At 40.1% G+C, this 5,575-nt stretch overlaps 1 long non-coding RNA gene across 1 annotated transcript; it reads left to right on the top strand.

The window, feature by feature from the left end:
- Positions 1 to 1,468: 1,468 nt before the first annotated feature.
- Positions 1,469 to 4,604, top strand: LOC144260386 (uncharacterized). The gene is made up of 3 exons (XR_013345014.1): positions 1,469 to 1,681; positions 2,096 to 2,183; positions 4,068 to 4,604. It is a non-coding gene; the product is annotated as an uncharacterized LOC144260386 (long non-coding RNA).
- The last annotated feature ends 971 nt before the right edge of the window (positions 4,605 to 5,575 follow it).

The following is a 5,575-nucleotide window of genomic DNA, read 5'->3' as shown; positions in this document are numbered from 1 at the left end:
CCTGGAGGAGGAACCAGGGAGTATGCCACTAATTAGAAATAGGGTCATCTGAACAGAAGGCGGGGCCAGTATAAAGCCCAGGAGCAGTGATCAGCAGGGGGACTGCAGGAAGGCAGGCTGTAGTTGCTCCCTGAGTGGAGGGAGTTTGAGACTGGCAAAGGCTGGGGGGGGAGTCAGAGGAGTAGGAAGAAGCCCAGGGAAACAGCAGCAAGGGGGTCAGGCTGCGCAGAGACCGTGGCTGCTTATTATAGGGTCCCTGGGCTGGAACCAAGTGAAGAGGGCTGGCTTGGGTTCCCTTGCTATCTACTGGCAAGGGCACTGGAGACACCAGCTAGACAGCAGGTCCAGAAGGACTTTGAATTCCCTGGAAGGAATTAATTACTAACATTCTGCAAGTGGTGGCAGTGTTCATTTGGTCAAAGGGGATTCATTTATGCAGCTACCTGGACTTCTTTGTCATCAGTCTGCTCAGGAGTCTTGTTTAATTTGATTTAGTCCAGGTCAGCACATCTTTCTTGAAAGCAAAGAGACACTTCATTTGATTCCTTCTCAACTGCTCTTGTACTGAGACGTAGTACTGTATGCCAGGTTAGCAAAGCCTGAGACTGACCCTGATTCAGTATTAACACTTCCTGCTTTCCATCACAAGTTCTATGCGGGAACCTGTCCCAATAAATGTAATCCCCTTAGATTACTTTGCAACCTCTTTGTGTAGACCTATTACACAAAAAATAGTCCTCCTCTGTTGCTAACTAAAGAACCTCTTCTCTTCAAATGAGCCTATTTGTGAGACTTCATACAATGGGTAAATGTGACAGTTTTGCTGTTGTTTATACCAGCAGCAAGTGGATTTGCAGATTGCTCATTTGAAATAATAGTGTACCAGCAGTGTTTGCTTCCCCAATCATCTCCTTGGGTGTTTACTGTAAAGCCTAATGATAAATGTTGGTATGGTTACCCATTTCACTGCAGATCATTTTAGTAGAAACATTCAACAAGCATGCTTGCTTATTCCCCTCTGATGGATGAAGTAGAGATATTGACACGGAAGGCAGTGAAGCAGCTGATTTAGGGGACTAAGAGTCCAAGCCTCCCACCCAAAAAACTGAAGTCACTCCAACCCTGCTTACAGGAGAAGGAAAGAGGAGATTCATTCCCTACATAGTACCAAAAGCCACAACTGCCTCCGGGATGCCAGGAGCCTGAGCTGCCTCCATCACTTTTCTGGCTGCCAAAAAGGCCCCACATGTCTCCTTACCCAGCTATTAAAACTCAAGCTCTTCTCTCACACTAAAAAATTTCTACTATGCAGTTATGACTTGGCAATGCATAACTAATAAATGGGAATTCGATATCAAAATAGGCCAAGGAATAGCATAGTGATACTGTTTACTGACAAATGTGAAAATTAAAACTTCCATATTTAAATTTATTTGAAGCTGCTACACAATCTCCACACCATTAAGAAGCCAGAAGGCCTCACTGGACAACCAAGATGCAATACACAGGGACTTGTCTGTGGGGTTCATTCATACTACCCATGATGGACAGTAGCAGATTTCCTGCATAGGGAAGTTAAATCACCGCTGGAGACCTGGGCAGCGCTGGCCGTGCAGTGTGGAAGGGCTGGCTGGGAGATGCTGCCCCCAGCCCTGCCCCTTCTGCCCCAGCCCCCATACCAGTAAGTTTTCAATTTTACTTTCACCCCTGAATTTACTAGCCAGGTACAAATCTCCCTAGTGAAACAGACTAGAGAGAATGGATACTGACTGGACAAAACTAGCCAACCTGCAACTCCAAGGCCATAAGAAGTAAGAATAATTGTTGTAATAATTTAGTGTTGTAAAATAAATAAATAAATACATTTTAAAAAATGGAATACATGAAAGGACAGTTGGACTGAGGATGGTAGCAGTGGCTAAAAATAGATAAATAAAAAGGCACCAATTTTAGCAGGATAAGTAAAAATGTATCAGTTAAAAGGATTTTGGGTTATGATGGGGTTATATTTAGAATAAAATAGTTATAAATGAGAATTTTAATGTGCACCTGCATAATGTTATGAAACAAGACATAAAGAACATGTATTTAACAGAGGGAGGCGGAGCAATGCAGGACCTTCACCAGAGTGGAGCAGCATTCATCTAAACACTGGCAAACATCCTACCTGCACTCCAGAAAAAGTTAAGAAACGGTTACTCACCTTTCATTACTGTTGTTCTTTGAGATTTGTTGTTCATGTCTATGTATATTATGTTGTCTGCTCTATCTGCTGGACTTATGCTTTTTGCTTAATTAAGATAAGAAAATTTTGGGATAATATATTACTATTAAAGCTTTAAATTAGTTAAGCTTAGTATTGGTGTGAATTGTGCTTTTCACCCAACAATGTGAAGCCATCTTCTCAAGGCTACTGATACTGTGGCAATGAAAGATTAAAGCAGGTTACCACAATAACCCTTAGTCACTCACCAGCCCTTGGTTATTCACCAGCAGACCAGGTTCTGCATCATTCTTCTGTCCAGGTGGAGTATCTACTACCTATTTCCTTCTCATTGATCATACAACCGAACAGAAATGGGAGATATCCTTTTAGAGGAATGTGATAGAGTATCTAGCCTAACATAGGTGAGGAAAGGATAAATGTGGGCTGGAGGCCTCCATTAAAGCACCTGGTTGCATCTGGCAGGCCTAATGAAAGATGAAACACAGCTGGGGAGGAGCTGAATAGTTATTATAAAGATAAGCAGTAGGGGTAGTAGTATGAGACTTCTGTGTTAAAACTCAGACAAAGAAGGGGACTGTTAGAGTTGAAGATAATGCTATGTAGCAGGCCCTGGATAGAAGAAATGAAGTGATTTTGTTTAGAATACTAACTGGCTATTGTAACTTAAAAATTTTTTTAGAATAAATAAAGACAAACTGTGTTCTGTAAGGTGGAAGAAACAATTGATCGCTTTTTATGGGTATGTAAAGCCTTTGCTAAAGAAAGGGAAAAGATTTCTGAGGAATTCAAATATCTTAAGGTAACAAAAGCTACACTGATATTTAGTAAAAGTATCAGGGAAATGGAGCATTCTTAGAATGGTGTTATTACATTACTTGGAAGATAGGGCAGAGCAAGAGCATATAAACCACTAAGCATTTAGGAATTATAGTTGGTGGTGGCTACGGACCAGTGATATTCAGAGTGAGGCTCTGGAGTCACAAATAGCTCTTTAATGTGTTTCCTATGGTTCTTTGTAGCCCCTGACATTAAAAACCTGGTTAATAATTAAATCACACACTCAGGATGCTTTTATTAAATTATTATCCAATTGCAGTTGATAAAATAATACTTAGTCATTTTGCTGTGAGACTATTTTATTTTATTCATATGTGAAACAATGAATTCACACTACTGTGGCTCTTTTGGGTAGTGTTGATTACTAATTTGGTTCCTGAACCAGTGAGGTCTGAGTATTACTGTTATAGACTATTCAGTCCTTGTTTGCTTTGCCATTAAAAAAAAGGGGGGGCCTATAGGAGGAGAAGGAGAAGAATTATGTAGTCATTCTCTGGGTTTTAGAGAGTGGAAGGGAACAGGAAGGCTTTTGCCTGGTACAAAGAGCCCAGGAAGGGGCTGCTATGGTGGGAAGGAGTCCAGGGATATGGCAACAAGGGGTCAGATGGAGCCAACTTCGTCTACTCATTTTTGGGATCCTGGACTAGAACCCAGTGGCATGGGAGGGTCTGGCCACCGGAAAAGGTGGTGCATAAACAACCTGACAAGGGTGAGCAGGACTACTGAGTTTGGAAACAGGCCTCCAGGAAGACAGGGTGTTGCTCTGTACAAGGGCAGTAGGACAATGCTGCAGAGCCAAAGAAGAGTGCAGAGAAGTGAGCTTGGATAGAAGTGAAGAGTTTGAATTTTTAATTTATTGGATTCCTTGAGGGTACTAGATGAGAACCTGCTATACTGTATTAGCCACAAGGGGAAAATCACTGATCTCCATTTGGGCTGGGAGCTCTAAAGAAAAGGGAGAGAGGCTACAAGACTCACTTCTGGTTTCTTTTTGTCAAAACAGCTGAAATTTGGCCACTTACTGGTATGGGAGGAGGTTCAGAAGTGCACACAACTGGAAAACATGAGTATGAGCACTGGTGGCAACGTATTTGGTAAAATACCATTATGAAAGAGTGTCTGAAGAAGGAATCCACACACAGAAGTTTGTCAGTTTTAAAAGTGAGTGGGAAGTATAACTTCCAATTTTATTTGTTTCCAGGATTTCATACACCAAATTAAAATATAGATTTAAGTTACTAAATACATGAATATGTAGAGAGAAGCAACAGGGCATTTAGTTTTGATTCTTTTCTGTACTCAATATACTTTACTTTTAAAATTGAGCTTTCAAGAAGACAAGAAATCTAAATGCTTCAGTGCACTTGTTTTTATGTACATAGATTTAATTCCAACATTTGTACACTACACATTTTAATACCAAATCAAGGAGACCATGATGCTGTACAAAAAGACCGACTGGAGTTGTTTCTTCAGATCAAATTTTCCTCTGATTTTCCTCTTGTAATAGTAGACAAGTGGCTATTGCAAGAGGATTAAAGCACAAAAGGATAAATGTTTGCTCAGTCTTTTGGAGTCATTAAAGAGCAAATACTATAAGTGTAATAATTGCATGAAATAAAAGGAAAAAATGCATCTTTGAGTGGAAAGTTTTCTGACGCTACCAACTGGGAGTTCATTTCTAACATTCTTGGCTAAAACATTGGTCCAATTAAAGTCAAAGGAATTTTACTATTGAGTATAGTGGGGTTAAGGTGACCAGATAGCAACTGTGAAAAAACAGGACAGGAGGTGGGGGTAATAGGCACTTATATAAGAAAAAGTCCCAAAAAATGGGACTGTCCCTATAAAAATGGGACATCTGGTCACCCTAAGCGGGGTCAGGATTTTCACTCCTTATGTTTACAATCTAAACAATTCAAACATTAGACAGTGCTTCAACTTTTTACAATGTCTGAATAGGTTAGTAATTCTGCTGTGAAAGAATTAATATGATGTTCTGTATCAGAGCATCTATGCCAAGCAAATTACTGTTAAACTTGGTGAAACCCCAAAAATGTAAACGTAACCTGCAGAGGAGAAAAGATGGGTTTGTGCTTTTTTTTATTTATTTATTTATTCATTCTTTCTGGTGCATCAAGAAGGCCTGATGAGTTTTTCTCCTTGTCAGAGTTTGGGTTTCTTCTTTCTTTTTTATATTAGAAAATTTTAGGTGTTGTCCACCTTGGAAGAATCTGTGATGACTGAAGAACTAGCACAATGGGAGCTGTGCTATTGAGCAGTCAAAGAATTCTTAGACTGTTAAACTCTGGCTTATCATTTGTTTTTGTAAGCACCTCCCTAAAAAGTTATGTTTTAAACAACATCTTGTCAGTGATTGTAGGCTCACTTTAATTGAAATATCTGAGACACCCCAAGGGGTTCTCCAGCAAAACCAGACTAGACATTTATTATTGGCCTATTCTTATTCCCATTGACTTAAAATGGGCTTTGGATCAGGTTCATGGCCTT

This window comes from Eretmochelys imbricata, chromosome 2 (assembly GCF_965152235.1).
Source record: "Eretmochelys imbricata isolate rEreImb1 chromosome 2, rEreImb1.hap1, whole genome shotgun sequence".
NCBI classification, from domain to species: domain Eukaryota; kingdom Metazoa; phylum Chordata; order Testudines; family Cheloniidae; genus Eretmochelys; species Eretmochelys imbricata.
This window is presented reverse-complemented; position numbering and strand designations above follow the sequence as displayed.